Genomic DNA, 26,544 nt, shown 5'->3' on the forward strand with positions numbered 1-26,544 from the left:
ATTTTAATGCCTATTGATGAATACTAAAATGAAGGAAAGATGATGTTTGTGGAAAGCTCATTACATTGTTCCCAAAATATCTTGAAACAGATTCTTAATTTGGAAGACGAATACTGGTTGCCAAACTATATACGATGTTTTAAAATGTTGGTATTTTGCTGAAGACAATGGACAACATTCAAAGCCGCACGTCCTCCAAAACAAAAACAAAGTTCAATGGTCTATGCGCACATTACTAAAATTTACATATCTTTGAAAGTGCATTTTTACAATAAATTTTCCTCAAACTATTGTTATGATATATGTAGGAACAGTTAGATAATTACAAATTTGCCTACCGCGCCACCTTGTACGTTTTTTGGCGCAGGGTAGCAAGTCACCTTGCCGTGCTGCTCTGAATCACAAGGAGAGGTCAGGAAAGCACGGTATTTATCTAATACGGCATATTCATGTCCTTTCCTCATACTCTGGCGCCATTTTGGCAGCCTAATGCAAATGCAGGCACCCTTGCACCATGGTGCAAGAGTGTCTGTGTTGTAAGCAGGATTGTTTTTGTGCCGGAAGGGGCACCTTTCTGCAGAAAAACAATCTGCTGAGGCTTCGTCAATCAATCAATCAGGGGTTTATTTAGCGCGCTACTCACCCGTGAGGGACTCCTGGCGCTGAGGAGGGGGGTTCGCAGCTCCATTAGCCAAGGAGCCAGGTCTTGAGGGCCTTCCTGAAGGTGTTCAGGGAGCTGGTGAGTCTGATGTCTGCCGAGAGCTTGTTCCAGGTTTTGGCTGCAGTGTGAAAGAAGGATCTTCCACCTGCTCCAGCTCGGCAGATGCCTGGGGTTTCGGCAAGTGCGAGGTTGGAAGATCGGAGGTTCCTTTTGGGTAGGTGGAAGTTTTTCTGTCATTGAGGTATTTGGGTCTGATGATATGCAGGCATTTGTAGGCGCGGGTGAGGATCTTGAAGGTGACTCTATTCTCCGCAGGGAGCCAGTGGAGCGTTCAAAGGTGTTGGCTGATGTGTTCTTGCTGGGGGATGCCGAGTACGAGTCAGGCGGCGGAATTCTCTATCGTCTGGAGTTTTCGGAGTAGGGACTTGTTCATGCCGGCTTATAGTACGTTTCCATAGTTCAGTCTGCTGATGAGGAGTGCATGGGTAACTGTCTTCCTTGACTCCGGGGAGGATCCATTTAAAGGTCATGTGGAGGATGCGGAGGGTGTTGAAGCAGCTGGAGGTGACGGTGTTGATCTGTCGGTTCATGGTGAGGAAGGAGTAAAGTATGATGCCAAGGTTTTTGGTGTGGTCCGAGGGGGTCGGTGGCCTTCTGAGGGCTGTTGGGCACAAGGTGTTGTCCCATGCTGAAGGGGTGGTTCCTGGTATGAGGACTTCTGTCTTCTTGGCGCTGAGCTTGAGGCAGCTGTTGGTCATCCAGACGGCAACCTCCTGCATTCCTTTCTGGAAACTGAGTCTGGCGGTGGCGGGGTCTTTGGTGATGGAGAGAATGAGCTGGGTGTCGTCAGCATAGGGGAGAATGTTGAGGCTGTGTTTTCTTACGATGGTGGCATGGGTGGCCATGTAGATGTTGAAGAGGGTCGGGCTGAGTGATGATCCCTGTGGGACTCCGCGGGCGATTTCCGTGGGATCGGAGAGGAAGGGCGGCAGTCTAATTCTTTGGCTTCTTCCGGTGAGGAATGATCGGATCCAGTGTAGGGCTGTTCCTTGTATGCCAGCGCTGTGTAGTCTGGCGACGATTGTGCAGGGGGAGACGGTGCTGAAGGCTGCTGATACGTCGAGTAGGATGAGGGCTGCGGAGTGGCCTTGGTCTAGGAGAGTGCAGATGCCATCTGTGGCGGCAAATAGGGTGGCCTCGGTGCTGCGGTTTCTTTGGAATCTGGATTGGGACGGGTCGAGAATGGCATTGTCTTCAATAAATCATGTTTGTTCCTTGTTGACTGTTTTCTCTGCTACTTTGGCCATGAAGGGGAGGAGCAAGATGGGCCGGTAGTTATTGAGGTTGGTGGGTTTAGCTTTCAGCTTCTTGAGCAGGGGCCTGACTTTTGCGTCTTTCCAGTCATCTGGGAAGGTGCCTGTTTTGAGGGTGGTGTTGATGGTGCATTGTAGTTCGGGTGCGATGGCGGTGATGGCTCTGTGGTAGATGTGTGGGGGGCAAGGGTTGTGGGGTCCCCTGAATAGATGCCTTTCAGGGTTGAGGTGGTGTCTTCAACTGTGATCGGCATCCAGGTGGAGATGGTGGGCTGGCCGTGCGTCTGGGGGGATGGCCGGCTGTGGTGTCAGGAGGAAGGTCGATGAAGTTGTTGTAGAGGTTTTTGATTTTGAGGTGGAAGTATGTCCCAAGTTTATTGCAGAGGTCTTGGGATGGGGTGATGTCTGTGGCTTCTCTACGAGGGTGGGTGAATTCCTAGATACTCTTCGGTACGCATGTCCATATTTGTTGTTTTTAATGACTTTTGGTATTATTTGCGAGATTTTCTCAAAAACCTTGCAACTGTCCTACATACATCCCTCAGTAAGTATTTGCTGATAGTTGTCTGTGTGTGCCCTCTCTCTCTTCCTGGCAGGGTCATGCTTGTCTTGTGATGGTGTGCACAGAAGGATTTTATATTCTCCCTTTTCGTAACTAATTCTGCCGATCTTCATTGCTGAAGAGCTCCTTTAATGTGAAATGTCCAGTATATATGTGGAAATTTGCAGTGTCATGAGAAATCAATTTGCATTTTTCTGAATATTGCAAAGCACATTTTAATGATTTGATATAATGTTGTGGTCTCTCTAGATACATAGGACAATATGTATCACCCTGTTTGAGGTACTCTTGCACCACGCAATGTGGTGCAAAAGTCACACAAACTTTAAGTCATATTTTTGAAACTACGCAAAGCCACTTTGCGTGGCTGTGAGTGGCTCCAAAGATATAGAGTAATGCAAGGTAGCACAAATCACTGCACTGGATTCCCCTGCCTTGGGTAGGCATTCCATGGGTGTTGTGTGGGTGTTACCACTCAACTCCCATGGTTTTTGATGCATTCCAAGATTTACTAGAAGTGCCAAAATTCAAGTTTATTTCTCCTTGTTTGTTCCTCTTTCCATGTGTGCTGCAGAGTAAGACCTATGACCCCAGTCTCAGGTTTACTCTGTCCCCAGCAGCTCCGCTCCCCTGCTCCACCGTTGAGCCTCCAGCCCCTCCTGTAAGGTGTTCAAGGTCGCTGCTTGCTGGTTCCTCCATGCCTGCTCCATCCTGCCTCTGCTGGACTGCTCGCCTAGCGTCAGCTCTTCCTAAATTATCGGTACTCTTACTGTGTTGTTTTGTACTGCTTGATTTGTTTTCTTTTTTGCTCTGTTCATTTTCTGTTTCCCTGACTTCTTGCCCGCTCCACTTTCCCCCCCTTGCAGCTGCTGCTTCCCCTGCAGCCCTTCCCCCATGTCCACACCTGTTTTCCCACCTCTCAGCTGTTCACCCCTCCCCTACCAGGACTACATCAGCTGAAACGGGATCGTAATTCCATCGAAGGCACAAGCAAACCTTTTTACGCCAAGCCAATCTATAGGCTTTCCTCGTACCAGGCGCCCATGATTCTGACATGAGTCTGAAAGCGCCCTCTGAAAGTCCCGGGAGCTGCCACTGTCTCCTGAAATCTTCCAAGCCATCAGTGACAGGATGCCCTAAAGAATGAGGGGGTGACACGCTCCTTGAGGTCCTGTCAGCAATTCTTCAAAAGTAGGAATGAGAATTGGAAAATCCACACTCATTTCTAGCAGGATGGGGAACCATGCCTGAGATCTCCAGAGGGGAGTTATTACCACTACGGATTCCCTGTTCCGCCGAACTTGAACAAGAAGACGTGGAAGCAAGGAAAAAGGTGGGAAAGCATAAGGTTTCAGACCAAGCCAGTTCTGAAAGAGAGAATCTATCCCCAAGGCCAGAGGGCCCCGCCTCCAGCTGAAAAACTTGGGCAGCTGTGTGTTGAGACGGTCCGCAAAGAGGTCTATTCCAAAGGGACCCCATAGAGATTGCATCGCAAGAAAATAAAATTCTGTCTAGCCTCCAGTTGCTTGAATCTACAAAATTCCTGGAAAATCAGTCTGCCACCCCATTGTTCAAACCGGGAATGTGTGCGGCAACAACCGAGATGCCCTTGTTGAGGCAGTATGCCCAAAAGTTCTTGGCTAGGTCTGGAAGACCCTTTGAATGAGGACCTCCCATTTTGTTCACGTATCTCACAGCGGATACGTTGTCGATGCGAAGCATGACCGAACATTTCATCAAATCCTTGGTAAAGCTCTGGATTGCAAACGATCCTGCAAGTAGTTCTAAGCAGTTGATATGTAGATCCTTCTCCTGCGGGGTCCAAAGTCCCCCGTTGATGAATCCCCGCACGTGGCGACCCAGCCCTCTAGGCTCGCATCCGAGTGTATGACTAAGTCCGGTTCTTCTCCGAAGATCGCTCTCCCGTTCCAGGCTTCTGCATTCCATAACCACCATAGTATTTCTTCCTGGAGTCTGAGTCGAGGGGAACCATTTGACAGTAGGATGGATTTAACCTGGGAGCTTTGGCTTTGAGCCTCTGAAGGGCCCAATAGTTTCAGGCACCCAGATATATTGCTTGGATAGTTGAAGACAGCAGACCCAGTATCCTCGCCAAAGTCTTTAGAGGAAAAGAACAACTCTTTAGCATTTTCCTTAACTCCTTACTGAGTTTCCTGACTTTGTCCCCTAGTAGTTTCAATTCCGCTTAAATTGTATCTACTGAAAAGCCTAACAATTGAGTGACCGGGCTGGAGTCGTAGAGGACTTCTTTGTGTTTATACCAAAGCCTAGGTGTTCCAAGAGATTTATCTCAAGGGTAGTGTGTTGGGAAGCAACCTCCCTGGACTGGGTCAATATTAAGATGTTGTTGAGATAGAAAATTAATCTCACCCCCTTGTTCCTCAGCCACCCTGCTATTGGGCGAAGAACTTTGGTGAAACACCAAGGGGCCGATGAAAGACCGAAGGGGAGGCTGCAAAACTGCCATAGTTTGTCCTCCCAAAAGAATTGGAGAAATTTCTGATGAGGGGGCCAGATAGGAATGGTCAAATAAGCTTCTTTGAGATGTAGACGAGTAAGCCAGTCTTCCTTCTTCAACACGTCTCTGAGCAGGTGGATTCCCTCCATTTTGAAATAGCGGTAAACCACCGACTGGTTCAGGTCTTTTAGATTCATGACGGGCCTCATCTTTTTGTCTTTCTTCTATACCAAAAAGACATTGCTAACGAAGCCAATTTCTCGGATCGCACCTTTGGCAAATAGGTCTCTTACTTCCTGGGACACTAAAGCAGAATCCTTTTAAGAGAAGCAGATTTCCCGTGGAAATCTCTCCTGAAGAGGTAAGTCTACGAATTCTATTTTGTAACACTTGACGGTATCTAGAACCCAGGGGTCCTGACTCACCATGATCCTGTTCCCAGAGATAAGGGCTAATCTCCCGACCACCTTTATAGGGGTATCTGAAAGGTCTTTGGGTGCTCTTACCTGTTGAATAGCTTCTCGCCTTTGAATCCCCTTCCTCTGAACCTTTGTCTTTGGGGAAAAAAGGACGACTGAAAACCATATCCAGATTGAGAGGATCTTCCCCCTCGTCCAAAGGGTCCTGACGAAAAGTTTCCACGTCCGGGAATCGACCCCGCATCCTCCCGGCCCGTGAAAAAACTCTATTGTTAAACACCTTCTTAATGTCCTTCTGAGATTTCTGGATGGAGTTAAAAACTCCCACGTATTTGGCCATTTCTCTGATGAATTCCTTTCCGAAGAGAAGGCCTTGTGAGGAAGCTCCCCCTTCTTTAATAGAAAGTTCAGCCAGCTTGGGGTCGATCTTTAAGAGTACACTCTTACGCCTTTAGTTGGAAAGCGCAGTATTTGCGTTACCTAAAAGGCAGAGTGCCCTTCGTGCCCACTGGCGTAGTTCTTTTGGGTCAATGGGAGTGTTAGTAATGTATGCCCCTTCTGCCAGTTCGAACATTTTGTTTAGTGGGCCCGTGATATCCAACAGCCTGTCTTGGCCGGACTTGAGGCCCTTGTCGAGTCCCCTTCTCAGGTCCTTCCCAGTCTTGGCAATAAATGCCACTACCTTACTGTCTAACTCTGGGGTCATAGATATTTTGTCTGGGAGGTAGGGGCGGGAACATTCAGATCTGAGACAAGTTCTCACCTCCTTGGGTATTTCCTTGTGGAGCCAAAAGGAGAGGTAATCTCCAATGTGTTGAGAAGGGACCCATTCTGGGGAAAGGGGGTGTTTGATGAAGAGCGGGTCAAACATGTGTTCCCCAAAGGGGTCAAGGATTCCCATTTTTGACCCTGAGGCCCCTGATGCCTCACCTGAAGTATTTCTGATTTTGCCTTCCTCAGAATTAAAATCCGAGGAGTAAGAGGGGTCAATCTCGTCCTCGATCCCATCATCACTGTCGATGGGGATAGGAAGGTTTGGGCCTCTCAAATGCCCATCCAATGTGCCTGAGACACTGTCATTGTCACCGCCAGAGTGTGAGGTCAAGTATATAGGGTTGGAGCTCCTCAACTTCTTGATACCCTCAGGGGGGTTCACGTTAGTTTGTCTTTTCCTTTGGCTGGTCGTGGCCTTAGTAGGTTCTTGAGGTTGGGCAGCCTTGCTTGGATAGGCTTTCAATTTGTTTGTTTTTTGTTAATGGTGTCATGAAGAGACCCCATTACCCTATCTAGGGTAATGGGGAGAAGGATCAGAAGACATAGCGAAATTGAGGTTAGGAAGAGTGAAGTAGGTAAGAAGATACTAACTGTCAAAATTTGGAATCTTGAGCAACAAAATGGATGCTGAGTAGTTATGGTAACAGTCTAGAGGGTGTGCTGAGGAGCTTTCCTTTAATGAGTGTATTTAGGTAAGTAAGTCCTTTCTCCATTTGTATTGATTGGGAGCTGTTTGTCCCTCTTCTACTTTTATGCCTCTTTTTTGATTTTTTATTATTCAAGCTCACCTACTAACATTCTGGAAGGTATCATCGAGGAGAGCGAGGGGATAGAACGAGTCCAGAGGGAGGTAAGGAAATTCATCCCAGAAAGTAAAAATTGTCTTGTCAGGAAGTAAACGGAGTCTCCGGTAGCCGAGGCAGAGAGCTCCGTTAGTTCCCGTCTCCGTGGCAACACTGCGTGGCCCTCCCGGTCTCTGTCAGAGGCCACGGGGTCACAATGGAGATGGGAGGAGCGGCGCAACGCTGAGTACGGGAAGCACGGGACCGGCATTTTGAAAGATGCCGGTCTGCCTTAAGAAGGGTTTCCTCGGCCTGAATGAGCCGAGGAAGTACGCTAGGGGAAAGGATGGGAGGCGGTGGAGAGGAGGAAGTCTCCGCCTGTTCCTGAAAGAAAAAGGGCAGTACGGCGAGACACAGTGTCGAGGGTTACAGGCACAAGGTCACTTGCGGTGATAAAATCAAATTATGCCAAACCCACATTTAAAAAGCCGAAGAAGCAGAAAGGTGGCATTTTTTACCCAGATGTCGGGGAAGTCGTGGAGAGACATGAGACAATAATGAAAGGCAAATGATTGAAGATAGCATATAGTAAAATAAACAGTTCAACAAGTTCAATGTTAGATAGAGGGTGGGGAGGGGAAAAGGGTGACACAATCACCCGACCACTAGTCTCCCACAACAAACCATAAACAAGCTCAAACAAGCATAGAACATGTAGAGATAAAAAAACATGAGAACTTATCTTGTGAGCAGCAGCAACAAAGAAGGGAGACCACTGCATGCACATGGAGTATATACCCTGTTCGAATGTTTCTTCAAGTTCTAGATCTTTTCATTGTTGCTAATGTGAGCTATGCAATAAAGGAGTTTGCATAAAGTTGGCCTCCGTGTCATGCCATAAAATCCAACCATCTCCCTATCTGCAGCCCATCTGAGGAGTTATTAAGAATATGTTCAGACCAGAATCATTTGCGGGAGTGAGAAATATTGAAGCATCCACTTGGAGCAATGTTGGCAATTGAGTACCTATTCCCTCGAAGGAACAATTAAGTAAAAGAAACTACATCTCTATGAAACATGCCCAACCGAGTTTTGCTATATAGTGAGTGCGCATTCATTTGTTATAGCATCCCTGTCCACAGATGAATTACAAATATTGCCTCATGGTACGTACAGTACAAAAATATTAACTTTTTTATGAAACGTAGTAGTGTGTACAAGAGAACCACAATCATCCATAGGTACAGTACCATTGTTTATTCATGTACGATGTATCATCAAAGTAATTTGTTTGTACCAACAAAGACACAAATGAAGGCCTGTCTGGAGTATATTTGTAATGCAAATGAAGCTTATCTCAGACCTCCGCTTGCAATCTCTCTTACCTACCAAATCCAATTGGACATCTAGAGAATGATAAGGCTGATGTGGAGATAAAAGATGACAACACGCCAAGTGAAAGTGGTCAGCATATGACTCCTTATGAGTCAACATCTGTAAACGAAGGTATCAGCTATATTCCTAAAACTATCACAGGACATATCACCTCCACCACTTTGGGCAGCACAAACAACTTTTCCACTACCAGCACCCCTGAAGTAGAAAAAGCTATATTACATGATCACTGAGAGCAAATATTAGTCAGAGAAACCAGAGTAAACATATGGAGACAACATCAATGTGCATGTTGCGTCCCTCCTCTTTTGAGTTGGCAGCAGGATGCAAGTAGAGCAAACACCTGTTCAAGGAATATTTTTGACCTTATGCTAAAAGGATTGATTCCTGATAGGTGCACTCAGCTGTTCATGCTTCCGCGGTCAATGGAATAAGCATCAATGACTTGGGTATATTGCTCCACAATGTAAACCTGTGATTTATAACTCAGTTTATGTCATCTATGTCAAATTCTCTAACATGTGCTGATCTTGTTTATGTGCCTGTTGTGGAGCTTCTTAAGAAGAGATATCCACTCAAAAACGATTGTTCACCTTGTTTTATTTGAGCAGAGGAAACCTGCTACATGCAGCCAAACCCCACAGCTCTAACCCCCAACCGCTGTGGAATCCTCCTATGTCATAGACCCCTACATTCCACTAGCACAGAGCCATGGATAACAGACTGCAACCCAAAGCACACTATAACACATTCCCAATCACCATTCTTCATTGTAACAATGGGGACACAACACATACCATGCAGAGACAGAGAGTGTGGATACCTAATCTTGCGATCAAACGTGAAAGGCACCTCACCCCTACCGTGGACGATATCGTGGTTGAAGTGAGTGGGTCAAGTTGGTTTTCCAAGATGGATCTTCGTGCTGGTTATCATCAGCTGATGCTTGACCCCGCTTCCCGTGCAAATACCACGTTCTCTACACATGTGGATTTTCGGAGGTATAAGCGTTTGAGTTTTGGGGTATCCAGCGCTGCAGAGGTTTTTAAGGACACCATACCGGGGGTTCTCTCTGGCCCAGATGATGTGATTAATGTCAGCGACGACATTTTGGTGCATGCACCTACTTTGGATGAGCATTTCTGTCAACTTAAGGGTGTGTTTCAGCGTTTGGTAGACAATGGACTCACACTTCATAAAGAGAAATGTGAATTTCTGAAGACTGACATTTCGTTCTTTGGGCATCAGTTTTCACAGGATGGTGTGTCACCGGATCCCTTGAAGGTGTGTGATATTCAGACTGCTCCCGCTCCCACTAATGTGTCAGGTGTGCGGAGCTTTATGGGAATGGTGAACTATTGTGGCGATTTTAGTCGCAATCTCACTGACCTTACTGCTCCTTTGAGGGAACTTATTAAGGCTAATGTTGTGTGGGATTGGGGCCCGGCGCAGGAATGTGCTTTTCGTGCTATGAAGCAGGCCCTTTCTGCGGATACCACCTTGGTGTACTTCAATCCTGCACTGGACTCTGAGTTGTTGGTAGATGCCAGTCCCGTGGGTTTGGGAGCTGTGTTTTCTCAGCAGCAAATTAATGGTGAATGGGCCCCAGTGACGTATGCCAGTCATGCACTGACTGTGACTGAACAACGGTATTCTCATATCGAGAAGGAGGCTATCACCATTCATTGGGGGTGTTGTCATTTCCATTTGTGTTTATATGGGTAGCCTATTGTTGTGCATACAGACCATAAGCCACTCATTGCGCTATTCATGGATTCCTCATCTAAGCCTCCCCTACGGATCGAAAAATTGATCTTGCAGTTACAGGATTATTGTTTCTCTGTGGTGTTTCGTCCTGGGACTCTAAATCCTGTTGACTATCTTTCCCGACACTTTCGTCCTGCTACTCCTGTTGAGGAGTCTGATGCCGAGGATACTGAGGAGTATGTAAGTTTGGTGGTGGAGCGGTCCAGACCTCTTCCTATTTCCTTGGATGAGATTTTGGCAGCTACAAAACAGGATGAGTGTCTCCAGCTTTGTATCACTGCTGTGCCTTCTGGAAAGTGGAATGTGCTAGTGGATTACGCCAAATGTCGTACGGAGGATGCTAGATCAACTTTGACATTTCTTTATAATGTGCGGGATGAACTGGTTATGTCCTCAGAGGGGTGTTTAATGAGAGGTCCACGGCTGGTGATCCCTGGTTGCCTCCAACAAAGAGTGGTGAATCTGGCCCATTTAGCTCACCAAGGCGTTGTGCAAACCAAATCCAGGTTGAGGTGCAAGGTTTGGTTTCCTGGCCTGGATGCCTTGGTGGAGAATGCTGTATTGCGTTGTGCACTCTGTCAAGCTGCTGGGGCTGGGGATGTTCCAGCTCCTATAATCACGGAAGATATCCCTTAATTCCCTTGGCAGCGAGCAAGTGCTGACTTTGGGTGTTTGCCAGATGGGCGTCATATGCTGGTAGTTATTGATGACTTTTCTAAATATCCCGAGGTAGAGTTGCTGGACACTACAACGGCTTGCTGCACTATTCCTTTATTTGAGAAGATCTTGGCAACTCATGGTTTGTTCACTGAGCTGCGTACTGATAATGGTCCTCCATTTTCAAGTCAGGACTTTTCAGCCTATCTACGATCCAGGGGTGTTTTTCATAGGAAGGTTACTCCCTCGTGGCCTCAGGCCAATAGGGAAGCTGAGCGTTTTATGCTCACCCTGAATAAAGCTATTCGGATTGCTGTTGCTGATCGCCAGGATTTGGACTGTGCACTGTATGCTTTTTTGAGGGAATATCGGAGGACTCCTCATTCTACTACGAAGGTTAGTCCGATGTCATTGTGTATGAACAGGCCAATGGGTGATTTTGTCCCTCAGATGGAGGCGGTGTCCAGCAAACATGCTTTGGTCGCAGATGAACTACGGAAACGGAAAATGAAGAATCATAGGGTCTCTTTCAGACGCATGGCAGGACCTGGTTCATTTAAGGTGGGGGACACTGTGATGGTGCGGAATCAGCATCCAAAAGAAAAATGTAGTCTGCCCTTTGAGCCTGAACCCTGGATTTCCAGTCCATTCATGGGACTAAGATTACTGCGGTGAGAAATTGAGTGAGCATTTCTCGGAATGTGTCTTTCTTTAAGAATTGTCAGACTCCTAGTGATACCATGATGGGGGGACAGTGTGGCACCAAGTAGTGGTATTTTGTTTTCAGATGATGATTCAGTGGATGGCATGGATCCGGATAGTGGACTGTCTCCTGAGCCGGTAGTGGATGGCAGTGGTATTCCTATTATGGGTCATATGACGCCTGAACAAAGTGGTGTCATTCCTTCTGTATTGTCTCCTCGTGTGTTGCATGAATCTGCACCGTTACCTTGTCCTGCTGGATCTGAGTCCGGTTCCCATTGAGGGGGTGTTGAGAGATACCAGCTTCGTCCATGCCCTGCCAGATCCTCGAGGCTGAAGGGTTATGTAACTTATTGAAGTGGAACTTGAATTGTATTTTAGTCTTTGGGGATAATGTTTTTGGGTGGGCTTGGTTGTTAATTTTGAATTTCCTGTATCATTGTTATTTCTTTGTGGGTTAAGGAGAAGTGTAATGTGGTCATGGACGGTCCCGCACCCGGAGGAATGGATGTGGACCACTAATTGATTATATACCCAGGTGACCTAAATGTATTGATTTTGGAGGGGTTTTCGTATGAATAAAAGAGTCTTGGTGTAACCAGGAAGATGAGCAAACTACTTCCGGTGTCTTGCTTCTACTTAGTACAATGTAACAGTAGTCAAGCATAGTGGTCTAGGTTATAAATGCCAGTCTGGCAGTTCCCCACAGGTCAGAGCACAGTCCCCTACCTCTGTCTGGCCTCGGTCCAGCAAGCACCTGCACAGTTCAAACATTGCCGCTGACGGGCGAGGTGGTAACACTCAACTACGGCAGAGGGAGGTAATGTTGCTGATGCAGGGTCTCAGGTGGCAGGAAAGAATATGTGCCTCCGTGGAGACATAGCAACTGCTGGCAGAGGGAGACTGGGCAAGGAGTAAATAGTAGCAGGCTGCCGCAGATCACGGCGAATTTGGGCTTGAAGTTAGGCCGCCTCAGTAGTGTCTGCGTGGGCTAGGGGTAACCACAATTGCGAGTTGCTGCCCGGCTCCCATCAAATTTCGGTCCCCAGCCATGTAAATTATTGAGGTGGATATCAGGTGCCAGAGCAGGCCCAGGTCCACAGAGGCCACGAACGCAGTTGGCCACTGAGTCGCAGGTGTCAGCAACAGCTTCAGAGAGCCGGAGGAGCCACCGCCGCCCATGCTGGGTCCAAGCGGGTCACAGAGGGACGTGTCTCTGGTGCAGTGTTGTGGCGCCGATAGTGGGGATCCAGCGTTGAATTTTTCCAGCCCTAGATAAAACTCATCGTCAGACACGGAATAAAGGAACAGGAGTTCTTCGACCAATAGGAACCTTACAAAAGAGGGGAATTTGGTAACTTCCCCACGTTGAGCTTTTCGCGCAGGAAAAGTTAAGATTCTTCTCGTCAAATGGACAGCTGAGTTAAAGAGGGAAGTAGGTGAGTGGCATTTCACCATCTTGTGACAATATTGAGTTCAAATGATTTGAAATTATAAGTACTGCACTTTGATTCGTACTCACAAAAAGTCATAGTTAGAATTGTTATAACAGTTAATTTTCAAGCAGTGGAACTGAGGATTAAGCTAATTTATGTTTTACTCAATAGGGACTTTAAAGGAAGTAAGGTGATTTTGAGCTGGCTGTTCAGCTCATTTCATCTTAAGGTGTTATTCTGTTCCCGTGTTTATTTACTGGCCATGTGTTCAGTCTTCTGTAAGGATGTTGCATCTCCTAGGTGAAGTAAGATAACCAATTGAAGCTTTGAACAGTGCTTTCATGGATATTTGAACAATACTAAGGCGCTGCAGTTTGTCCTGTCATTAAATGCACTCATCGAGGGAATTCCTTCAAAGGAAGTGCCCCAGTTCATATTGTCGCCGAGTCATCGCAGAAATAGGCTGTTATAATGAAAGTGATACAGTAACTTGGGTGAAAACTGGCGTAGACATGTTTAAGGTGGTGCAATTCTACCTTTCGTTTTTCAGCCCGGAAGGCACTGAGTGTTGTGTGTTTACTTTGACATTTGTCAGTTTTTAATTTTGTAAAACAACGATGTGTTATCTTCACTTAGTAATATATTGTGTGATTTTTTTAGATACCTTTGACTATTGGTGCTGTTCAGAAAAGAACTTTCCAGAAGTCTAGCAGGTCTTGATGACGTGTTTACATCAACACATGTTTTTAGCATTGCCACACTGAAAGTGGTATTACAACTCTTTAGGAGCACTGTAAAGCATTATCATTGGTTCAGTGTTTGCAGATCAATAATGCATGGGATGTGGACTAAAAGTAAACATAAACAGTACAGCCAGAATAATGAGCACAAATATAGCCTGACTAAACAGTGTGTAAGCAAGATGCATGGTGTTATATCTGAGACAACGGCTACGTGAGAATTATTCAGGGGAACATGTCACTGGAGCCAATGGTGGAAATGGGTGGAGCCAATGGAGCATGTGGGTGGAGCCAGGAAAGTGGGTAGTGGCCTCCTGAGAAAACATTTGAGCACCTGCACTTCTTATTTGACAAATTAAGCACTGCTTTCAATTCAAATCATTTTTCCTCAAAACAAAAAACGAAAAGATTGTACCTTTAATTTGCGTATTTACAAAATGGGGATATGGTGCACGTTCCCATACTTTCCACAACATTTTTGTTTGATCACCGAGTTTCAATTTAAGTGTACAGATAAGTGAGAAACATTTTTATGTGAAAAAATGTCTGTTCCTACCCACACATTGACAACTTGGCAAGCGTCCACCAGATTGACATATGATTTCCCTTATGAAACCTAGCAAAAAACACACAATCCATATATATGTAAGACACAATGCTCGTGAAACATCAGTTACTGGACTTATGTATAAAAGAAATAATTTACTTAAATGTAAGTTTCTCCTGTTTTCTGTCGTATGACAACCAAAAGGCCAACAATCCCAGTGGTAAATAAATCTGTTTCCAGGACAACATACAAGAGCATTTTTTAACACTTGTGTTCTCAACATTATGGATGTAAAAAGTTTTATATTTGTGCTGCATGTTACTCGGGATTGAAAAGCAAAATGGAGGATTTTTGGAGACAGCAAAAAATCGTACGATCTTCTTTCCCGACTCCCTAATTTCTATGGGGCTTTTAACAGCTGGTATCGGCCCCGTCAGATTGATATAATCTGTGGAAGCATTACAGATAGTTTAACTTTAACCAAGAGATATCCGCAACTACAAGCACCAGAAGTCGCCCATTATACGTCTGGCCTAAAACAGTGAGGAATTACCGGGGCAATAGGGTCTCGAGTTACTGATTTCCACAGTCATTATTTTATTTCTTAGCGGATCCCCATGGTCCAACTTGTAATGGACCTGATTTCTACCACCTCTGCAGTTATGGGTACCCTTGGTATTTGTAGCTCATGGCGTGTAGAAAACCAGGTCCTTTTATTGGGCACTCATAATGAGGGCCCACATGTGATAAACAGTAACATCAGTTGACCGTAATTCTTGTTATATTTTTAACGATAGTCGTTATAATTTTGATTGAAATGTCATCAAGATGGAGTTTAACATTGTTCATAAATATGATCATTGTTCGTTTTGCCTGGCATAGAAAAAAGACAATGCTGACTTGTAAGCAGCTTTTTTTCACTGCTTTCTCACATTGTATATTAATATGCATTAACAGTGAAACGATATGTTGCCCAATGACACCTTAGTTAGAGCAACTGTTTCAATAAAGAAACATTCACACATTTATTAATGCGGTGCAAATGTAAATTCATTATCACATTACATCAAAATTAACATCTGGAAAACACTGTTTCCTGCCACAGTTTGCACGCAGCCATTATTGAACACTGGGAAGATCTCTGCTAATAGTCACCCCCATGAAAAATATATGAATTGTTAGAGCTTCTTTTTGTTCTGTGACCTTCTGAGAATCGTTTCTGTTCTTTTGCTGAGCCAGGCAGTGTCCCAGTGCTGCAGTCTGAACCGTATTGGGAGTTTTGGATTCTGGAACCGAACAGTTCCCTCTAGGAACTTTCACAAAGGGAGAGGTATCTGGGAAAGAAGTCTATTGAGAGACTTCTGCTCTCGAAGAAACTATAGCGAGTAGGCTGAATTTTGACAAAGCAACTCACTCTGTCTATGGCACCCAAAATCAGTATTAGGGTGTCATTTAGGGTGACAGGCTGCCAAGCCACTAGGACACCTACACCCTGAAGCGTTACAAGGGACTTTCTGCTGACCGTGCTCTGCCCAACGACGGGAATGGAAAAGGCCAAAAAAAATAGAAGAACCTTACACAATAGTTTGTTAACTCTGCACAAGTAGGGCCTCATTTATGAGAAATGACGCATCGCTGCGTGAAAGCAGCGATGTGTCACTTCTCAGTGCGCACTCCTTGCGTCATGATTAATGCGTCATATTTATAATATTATGCATCATGTCGCAAGGAGTTACAGCCACGTCAGTATTTCTGACGTATCTGTAGGCGCAAAAGTGACGCATTGCTGGAGTGTGTCACAAAAGTGACACAACTCCAGCAATGTGTACTTTCACATGTGCAAGTCCCATGTTGTTAGTGCCTGCATCAAGCTTACGCCTGCCATGAAGCAGGCGTAAGATTTTGACGCATTAGTGGCCAAGAAATGGCGCAGTGAAATCTTATAGATTTCACTGCGTCACTTCCATGACCCTTTCTTTTGCTCAAAACGCCCCCCCTTGCATACATTAGACCTGGTGCAGATATAATGTAGCGCAGGGGTTTACAAAGTGACGCATCTAACTAGATGCGTCACATTGTAAATATGGCACAACAAGGTGCATTTTTTACGCCACTGGTTCGTCACAAAAAGTGACGCACCGGCGGCGTAAAAGTAACGCACGCCTCATAAATGAGGCCCGTAGAATCTATGCAGTGCAAAGAAACTGCCAACACTTCTGTGCATTTTTTGACCTGTATACAACAACTAATTTGTAAATCTGCTGTTTATCATTGAATTTCAACTTGTGTCAGCCTTCAAGGAAAAATCTTTTTTTTTTTTTTTTAAAGCCCCACAAAGCCTGAACATAACTTACATAACGATTAATTTAGAAAAACTATTAAAATGGGCATTTAACATCTACCAGGGATATTTGATGTTATATGCACCAGATGGTTAAATCTGACATACTATGAGACACTGCTCACTCAGTGCATTGTTTTGGTGGCTCACAAAATGATGTGACTCAAAGATCAATGACTATTTCCAACTCATCTTCACCTTTCAACTGAGATACACATATTTTGGCTGTTGCTAAAGCTCCGCAGGGGCCATGGGCTGCAACAAAGGACTTTCTATCACCTGCTGGGCCATTCCTCTTGAACTCTCGAGCCTGGTTCCAATAATCACGTGCATTGCAGCCGGTCTGACACGGGTGCTGCACATCGGCAGCAGATATTACTAAAGGACTGCTAACTCCCCGCGGGACGCACTGAGGGTGAGATTTACTAAGATATTGTGTCGTGTTTGAGTGACAAAAGTGATGCAAAGTGGAGCACAATCTTTTTTTCTCTATTTACTTTCCGGCGTTAAAATTGTTTAGCGCTGGAAATAACAAAAAAGTCATGTGAAGCAGCGCATAGCGCTGCTTCACATTACTTTCTGCCATGGAGGCGTACCAAGGGTGGAGCATGGGTTTGCCAATGCAAGCACCCAAGGTTTCTTCACGCTAAAACCAATTTATTAAATAAAGTAAATTGGGCTTAGCATGAGAAAACTGCGCCCTGTCCAAGTAGGAGCATGGAAGGAGAAATGCTTTCATTTCTCTTTCCTTTTCCGACTTTGCATGTGTGCTGCACTGTGAAGTAGGCATACAAAGTGGGAAACATTTTGCATGTGTTCGGGCATTGTATTTTGTACAAGAAGGGTACCAAAACCTATGCTAGACTAATGCACACACCCTAGCGCTGTGGGGCAAGCGTGTGTGAGTGGTGCACAGCAGCTGTAATCCATGCTGGTGCAAAGGAAAGGGGAGGGGAGAGCTATATCTGTGAAGATATGGTGCTCTCCTGCTCCATCCCTGTCTCGCATTGCTGGCAAGGCCGGACTGGCTAATGGGCATTTTTTTTCTGGGGTGGCAGGGTGGGGTCCAGGTTCACTTCTGAGGGGCTGAGTTTGTTTCTGGGGAGCTGCCAGCAGTCCTAAATGAACAATGCGAAACAAATAGCTTTAAAGCATAGTTTTTAAAACATTTGTTTTGCATTGTTTATTTAGAAAGCCCGGTAGCAGTCTGGCCCTGAACGCAGCGCAGACCCGCGGGTCCTGCGCTGCGTGATTTCTTTTTGTAAATCTCCCCCTAAATCTCCACAGTGGCTTTAGCCTACAAAAGAAGATTTTCTATTACCTGCAGGGCATTCCTCTTAGACTCTCCGGCCTGATACCATTAGTCAGCCACCCATCCTACAGGCACACTGTGTCCACAGAGCACGTCAGAGACGTTTTAAGGCAGGGGCCCCTCAGTCTCTCCTCTATTTCTATATGCAAAAATGGCTCTTTTTTGCCTGCCTCTTTCTCCCTTTGTAAAGGTAATCTTAACGATTTTAGGGCCTAAACAAGGCATATTTCCTTTTTCTTTCATAAATACTTTAAATTGGTTGCAACTTACAGGTCCAATGAGCAGAAAGCATTTTCATCCTTGTTGGACTTGGCACGTTTGCAGGGTCATCTCTGAACTTTTTGCTTTCCACCTGTATTTTGCCTGACCTGTTTTTGTTGGTTTTATGATTCTTGGCACTATACCACTGCTGATCAGTGCTAAAGTGCATATGCTCTCCCTATTATACATTGATGTATTATTCAGAGGTTCCATGTTTGGCTATTTGGTTTACTTGCCAGAGCCTAGTCTAGTGCACGGAATGTGCCCGGAGCTTGTAAATTCAAATGCTGCTAGTGGGTTTGCAGCACTGGGTGTGCCACCCACAGAAGCAGCCTTGTAAAATGTGTCTAAGGCCTGCCATTGCAGAGCCTGCATGCAGTCTGGTACTGTCATGCTGACTGGGCAAGTGCACCCACTTGCCAGTCCCCAACCTTCCCTTTTCTTCATATCAGCGACCCCTATGGTAGGCCCACGGGCAGGGTGCATGGTAAGTAAAGGGTAGGACATGCCCTGGTGTGTGTGGCATGTCCTAATAGTGAATTACAGCCATTTTCGTTTTTCACTATTGCAAGGTTACCTGTTCTCCATAGGCCATAATGGGCTGTTATAATTATTACATTTTATAATTAACTGACTCAGAGAACAAGGTAGAAATTCGAGTTTAGTGTGCCTGGACTCAGAATGATAACATGCATCTTTTAGTGAAGTTTGTTTTAACATTCTGTGTTTGCAAATACCTTTTTTAGAAATAGGTATTTTGCTTGCCTAACCTTTCAAGCCTGCCTCTACTAGGTTGTGTATTCCTTGTCTGGACTTTGTGAGTGACAGGGCTGGGGGATTCCAAGAGACAGAATGAGTTAGCCCAGTGGTAAATAGAGAGATCGCATCTAGATGGGAGGGAGGAGTTGCACCTGAACCTTGAATAGGGCTGTGCCTGCCTTCCACAATGCTGGCTACACCTCCTGGGGTGCGGATGATGTCTCTGCCCTGCATACTGAAAGAAAAGAAGGAGTCCTGCAAACAAAGTGCTACAGGACTGTACTTGCCTTCCACAATGCTGGCTTCACCTCCTGTGGGGCATCTGATATTTTTTCCCTGCACTGTGAAAGGGAAGGAGAAGTCTGGTAAACAGAGTGCTTCAGAACTGGCTTGGACTGGGCAAAGGCCCCTCTCCCCTCAAAGAACAAAGGATTTTGGGGTATAAATATTGGGACCCTGATCCCATGAAATTAGATCACTTTGGACTACAAGAAGAAACCTTTACTGAGGAGAGGAACCTGAAGAAACTGAGGAGAGACTATTCCCAAGCTGAAGGGCTGCTTGGGGGATTGGCCTGCAGTGGTTGCCTTACTGCCAAAGGAAGGAGAAAGGAACTTTGTGAACTTTGCTTTCAACTTGTGAAGGATTTCCAAGGGCTTGGAAAAAAGCTTGTCTCCTGCTGAAGTCTCAGGGACAACAGACTTCAACCCCCAGCTCCCCAGAGTTCTTTTGGAAGTACCTGCTGCTGTTTAGGGCCTTCTGAGGAACTGCGTGTCACAAGGAGCTGGAAGGGCGACGCAACAAGATCTAAGCATGTCGCTGCTGCTGCTGTCTCACTTCTGAACAAGGGTGTCGCCGCTGGAGTTATCGCACTGCACCACATAGAGAGAAGAGTCTCACAACGAGGTAGAAGCATGTCGCAGTTGATGGGCCTGCCGTCGCACTACAGAACAAGGGTGCCACCGATGGAACTGTTGCATCTCACCGCATAGAAGCGTGCCGCTGTCGGAGCAGCTGCCGTCGCATTTCTGAACAAGGATGTCACCACTACAGTCCACGCATCGAACCGAGAGCTTCTCTCATTCCCCGGAGCAGCGTGTCGCATCTGGAAGATCTTCACATCTTTATTTCTTTGCACCTGAACTTTGCTGCATTTCCCTTGCTGCAACATTGCTTGTCGTGGAAGCGCAACGCAACGTAAGGTACATTGACTCAGTGTTGCATCTTAAGAACTGAACTTAACTAAGCTAAATCTACTATCTTAAAGTAATAGTAATAGTAAAAGTATTGTGTATTTTTGTCGTTTATGGTCTTGTGGTAAATCTATATAAAGTATACTTATTTTTTATATAAAACCTTGTGTGGTGTCCATTTGTAGCGTTGTCACTGGGTTACTGTATGTAGTCACAAATGCTTTACACACTGCCTCTGAGATAAGCCTATTTGCTCATGCCAAGCTACCAAGGGGGTGAGCAGGGGTTATTTTAGGAGTGTAATCCCCTTAACCTGACTAGAGGCAAGGGTCCCTATTTGTCACAAGTACCTACCTGTGCCAACTAGAGACCCCCAAATCTAACAATCCTTTTATGGACAAGGTATATTTCAACTGTTTTTGAGTGGCCCCAAAAGTCCTTAAAACACTAGGGTGCACTACAATGCTCACAGGCCTGACACAGGTGCTACACATCCACGACAGGCAGTATTAAAGGGTTGCTAACTCCCTGTGGTGTAGGATGTGCTAAGGCTCAGTGCAGGCTTTTGGATGCAACAAAGGACATTCTATCACCAGCGGGTCATTCCTCTTGGACTCTCAAGCCCTGGACAGACACTCTTGACCAAGTCCACAGAACGCACTACAACGCCCACTTTGCATTGCAGCAGGTCTGATACAGGTGCCGCACATCGGCAGAAGACAGTATTAAAGGGCCGCTAACTCCATGCAGCTCGGGGACATGAGCAGAATGCACCTAGGCACGTGCCCGAGTAAAGACTGGGACAAGAGCAGGCCCGTCTGCGCCTGTCCGCAAACGGGTCAGGTCAGGCTGGGCCCACTCTCTTTCGGCCTCGAGATTCTGGGATTGAGATTGGTAAGTGTCAAGAATGTTTATTTTCAAGTGTTACGTGGTGATGTCCATGTTACAGTGCTGACTGGTTAAGAAGGCAGAAACATGGGCAAGCAGAAACTTGCACAAGTCCATGGAAGGAAAGGCATAAAGCCAGCTGAATCCACCAGTTCCATCACACATTATCTTACTATTGCCGTGGGCTTATTAAATAGTGAAATTGTTAACGCTGAGGAAAGGTGGTCCACAACAAAGTCCGCCTTACGTAGTGCCATGGAGGACACTGATGAGGGGACCAAAGGTGAAAACATAACAAAAAATATATCTAAGCTTGTTCAGCTCCAATGTATTTTTGATGCCCCCTTCAGATTTCTGAGATATGTTACGGTGAGCCTACCCCCTCCCTGTAAAGAAATGTCGTCAGACTCTGTCTCTATTGGGCTCTAGACTAAAGAAAGCGACTTTTCCTGTTAGGGCCAGATCGAATGGCAGAGGCACCAAGGAGTCACATAAGGACAAGGACTCAATACCTCCCAAAACTCTGGATATGACATTGCTAAAACTGCACACTAAGAGGGAGAGCTTGGTGGAAATATTCCTGAAGGAAGTGAAAGAGATAAAGGAAAGGATCTCCAGAGGGCCGGACTGGCTACCGGTCTTTCCTTAATAAAGAATGCAAAACAAATGTTTAAAAAAGTATGTGTTAAAGATATTTGTTTTGCATTGTTCATTTAGAAGCACAGCAGTTCTCTAGCAACAAAATTAGCCCTTCCGCAGCCACCCCAGCAAAAAACGCTTGGTAGCCAGTCCAGCTCTGCAACCTTAGCCTTAGACAGTGAGGTTCCGTGACAATTGTAAGTGGTGTTTTCGACTCGCACGAATATGGTCGAGTCTGGTATCTATGAACCGCAAATGACGAGTTTAGTGGGTGTACACAGTTTCGCTACGCTAACCTAAACCGTTCGTTTGTTATGTGGGTATTTCTATCTGTACCCACGGGTTCCATCTTAGATACAGCATCCATTTTGTCTCTTGCCCTCAAGTAGCCAGCGAACGGACGCTGTCCGCTTCGCGACCCTGGGACTCCCAAGATATTTGCGGAAGACACATGTCCTTTGTAAGTGTCTTTATGACGAGGGGGATGATACTGTAAGGCAGATGGCCCTGCTCGAGGCTCATCTCGCCGTGCCGGTTTATTGTCTTAGCCGTGCATCTCATTAGGCACGTCCCTTTGATGCCTGTATCTCGTGTCTCTCGATACCTCCCTTTTACACCCTTTCCGATCTCCCCACTGTCTCCGTCTTCCTCTACACCTGTCCTTGTTCCTATTGCAATCTGTTTTACTGCTGGTTGGAATGCACTAATGTTGGGAAGATGGGTTTTTACAGTTGGGAACCGCCAAATGCTTCCGCACTTATGTTCCGGTCCTTATGTGTATCAAAGTGACCAAAGCGACCCCTCTGGGGGATAATTATGGGAACCGGGTCATAAACTTTTGTGTTCAATGTAACTCTATGGGATAACCATGTATAAAAGGAGCGATCCGCAGAACCAATTTGAAGCAGACGCTCTGAACTACACTTGTTGTACTTCCGTGATCTCTGTGTTTCCCTGCAGTAAATAAACCCTTGAATCTTTGACGCCGAAGGAAGTGTCCCGTGTCTCTGTGATTCGTACGCCGGAGCAGGTTACCCACGAAGGTTTCAGGTGTTGTGCACTGGCACCGCTGGGTTCTAAATAAACCCAGTCCTTCAGTTGGCGCCCAACGTCGGGCCGCATCAGTGGTACCGGTCCAAGCCCGACGATCGTGAGGAACTTCGTGTGAAATCTCCGAGGGAAGGTGCACCCCGCTTCATCGATCCTGTTGTCGAAATAAGTGGCCCGAAGACTTTTCCCGCGAAGATTCCCGCCTCCTGACGGCTGCGATGGACTGCTGCCCTGACTGTAGACCTGTTTTGGCGCCTGGCGTAGACCTTGGTAGAGCGAGACGATTGACGGGCCTTCCTGGTGACGCCATCGATCTTTGAGTTAAGTATTTGTGGGTCGCTCCCAGAGTCCTTAGTTGTTGACACTTTAGCGAGTGTTTTTGTTGTTGACGCTGTGAGAGTGTTTTTGTCGATGACACTTTGCTAGCGTATTTTGTTGTGTTGTTTGACGACTGCAGCCGCCAAAAACCGAGGGTTTTGTTCTTTGCTGGGACTTGGTAAATCCCGTAACCCTTGAAGTTTGTGAAACTCGGCTAGTGTGCAAGATGCCTAGTCGCAGTACTTTGTTTAGTTGTTTCAGACCTTGTGGTATGGATTCCCGACTGGAGGACTCGTGTCCGATACCTCCGGTTGGAACTCCGACTTATGAACTGTACAGTAAGCATGGGCTAGGCCCGATTGCTTTTAATGATTATTGGATCCGTTATACAAAAAAGGACGGTGTCCTTAGTTGGCCACCTCATGGTAGTTTTGAGACTCCAATCTTAGATAATTTAGAGGTTAAGCTATTTGCGAAAAAGTCAAGGCCGGCCATGTTTGATGCTTTTCGGTTGTGGCGTAAAGAAGCCCGACAGAAAGAAATTAGACAGACTAAACGAAATCAGAGAGATGGTGTTGCTACCATTGTAAAGAAAGCAGAGCAGTTTCAGCGTGATAAGGAGGATAAGGAAAAGGAAGTGTTCGATAGGCTACAGCGTATGTCCATAGATAAATGTTATCCTGCTTTGCCTACGGAGTCGGATAAGAAGGAAGAACCAGTTGAGGATCCTTTAATGTCCTATCTTATGAAGTCGCCCCCTCCGTATGTACAGGGTACCACAGCTCCTGTGCTTCCCCCTGTACCTGTTCCTGCACCTATTCTTCCTTTGCCTGTTCCTCAACCTGCACCCGTTCTTCCGACTGTTCCTGCTTCTTTGCCTGTCGCTATCCCTACTGCTCCTCCGCTTCCACATACTCCTGCTCCCGCTACTGCACCTGTTTTGTTAACTCTTGCTGTTGCTACTGTTTCTACCCCCTCACTTGTTAGTCCTGTGTCTTATACTTCTCCCTCTACTCGTAGTCGTAATTCTCCTCTTGCGGCTAGCTTCTTTCATTCGCTCGGACCTGTTCTTGGGTCTGCTGGTTCGGATGGTCCACAGAGACGTAGTCAGCTTCCTGGTAACAGAGAACGTGCTTCGCTATACAATATGGCGATGGGTTGGATGACACATCCTCTTCGAAATCCACCACGTGTCGTACTCGACACATTTTGTCAATTCAATATACCAACTCAAAGGTTTGTGTTCGAGAAAATGTGTAAGGTCCTACGCGATCAGATATCGGCTGATGCACCTGACGAGGTGCTGACCGCCCTGTCTGATCTTCAGCTTCAGTTCTCGAACGGACTGATAGTGGATACCAACGTTCGACGTGCTGTTGAGCGGTTGCTATCTTTCCGTCCCACTCCTATACCCCAAGCCTTGTTTGTTGAGGATATTGAAAGACAACCGGATGAGTCCGGTCAGTTTCCTATGCGAGAGGTTCCACCAGTGTGGATGCCTGGTAATCCTGGGGCAAACCCCCCGATTCCGCCATTCTTTCAGAGAGTGTGGATACATCTCCCATGGAAACGCTCCGAAGTGTTGCAGGTGAAGCAATCTTTGCCTGACCCTCGCAAAAATCCTGCAGGGTACTATAAGGAATTATCGCAGCTCGTAGATGCTACTATAATGAATCTTGCCGATATTGATATGTTGTTTGGCAATGTTGTACCGCAACCGGTATGGGCTAAGATTCGTCAGGAAAACCATCCGAATGAATTAGGTGGTGCTTGGGCTGCCATAGTAGCGGCGGATGCCCGACAAACTGGTGGTGCTAAACCCGACCAGCTGATTGCTGATCTTCCTCAAAGAATAATAACGTTAATGAAGACTCTTATGCCGGCTATGAGGGTAAATTGGGACAAATTATCAGCTTGTAAACAAAAGAAGGATGAGAGTGTCTCCGACTTCTTTACGAGGTTTGAGGAGGCATTCATTGACCATAGTGGTCAGGATATGAGCACTGAGGGTGGTCAACGGTTGTTTGTCGATAAATTTGTTTCAAACTTATTGCCCGATTTGAGCAATAAATTAAAGAATTCAGAGAGTGCATGGGCCGTTTCTACTTCAGCTCAGATATTGGCCACAGCACAATATTATGAGAACAGAGAGAAAGAAGAGAACGACGGCGCTGATAAAAAGACGAAAGAGCTTAAAACTAAAGTGTTGCTACAGCAGGCGTATCCTCCACGTTCGAATCAGAATTCTTCGCAACAAAATAGATCACAGCCGCAATCGAACCGATTACAATCTCGTAATGACTCCTCTTTCCAAAGATCATCGTTAGGGTACAATCAATGTGCTTATTGTAGACAGGAGGGACACATTAAATTCAATTGCCCTGTTTTGAATGATCGTAATAGTGGTAATTCGTCTAAAGGAGGTCGCGGTGGTTCGCATCAGGTATCACGCGGTAGGGGTCGTGGTGCTCAGAATGATCGTTCAGATAATTCATCTAATTCTAACAACTGTTTTGATCAACGCGGATCATCGCAAGGACGATCTGCGCAGTACAATGTAGACGATTATTACGTCGATCAGGGAACTGACGACAGTAATTACTAGGACAGCCAAAGACAAGGAGAGGGAGTGGTATCAGTTCCGGTTGATCAGAGAGGGCCTTACGTCGCGGTTGCTACATCGGGCGTCGTTGAGCCTTTTCTGTTGGACACTGGTGCAGCGAAAAGTTCTATTATGCATTCGAAACTCCCTGGCGCACCTTTGTCTGGCTTAACAAATGTTTCCGTTGGATTCTCTGGCGCCCCCGTTAGCAATCCAGTTTCGCGCCCTTTGCCCCTTATAATCGGGCCTTGTGAGCTAGAAGCTCCGTTGATTTTGACTACTGGTTGTGGTGAAAATCTTTTGGGCCTGGATTTGCTTAAACGTTTGTATGCAACTTTGTATTGTTCTCCTGCGGGTGTAAAGCTTACGTTAGGAGAGAGGGTTGTCTCTCCTATGTACTTGTCTCTCGATAAGCTTCCACCGGAATTGAGTTCTCTTCCAGCGTCTTTGTGGGCAACAGGTCCCAATGATGTGGGCCTGCTTGACATCTCCCCTTATGTTGTTCAGTTGAAATCTAATGTGCGATTGCCACGTATTCCCCAGTACCGTATCGCTCTTGATGGTGAACGAGCATTGTTAGCGATCATCTATGATTTGATCAAGAAAGACGTTATTGAGGAGACTCGGGGAAACGTGTGTAACAGCCCTGTACTGCCCATTCTTAAACGTACTGATCCTTCGAAACCACCTGTTTATCGTTTTGTTATTGATTTACGGGAGGTGAATAAAATTGTGGTTCCTCAGTTCCCTGTTGTGCCTGACATCACGGCGCTACTGACTCTGATTCCAGCTTCTGCAGCGTGGTTCTCGGTGATTGACTTGAAGAATGCGTTCTTCAGCATCCCGATTGCCGAAGAGAGTAGAGACCTTTTCGGTTTCTCCCTGGGTGGACGCAGCTTCCGGTTTAAACGCGCTCCTCAGGGCTACTGTGAAAGTCCATCGATTTA

The sequence above is a fragment of the Lissotriton vulgaris genome, chromosome 3_1 (assembly GCF_964263255.1).
Source record: "Lissotriton vulgaris chromosome 3_1, aLisVul1.2, whole genome shotgun sequence".
Lineage (NCBI taxonomy): Eukaryota > Metazoa > Chordata > Amphibia > Caudata > Salamandridae > Lissotriton > Lissotriton vulgaris.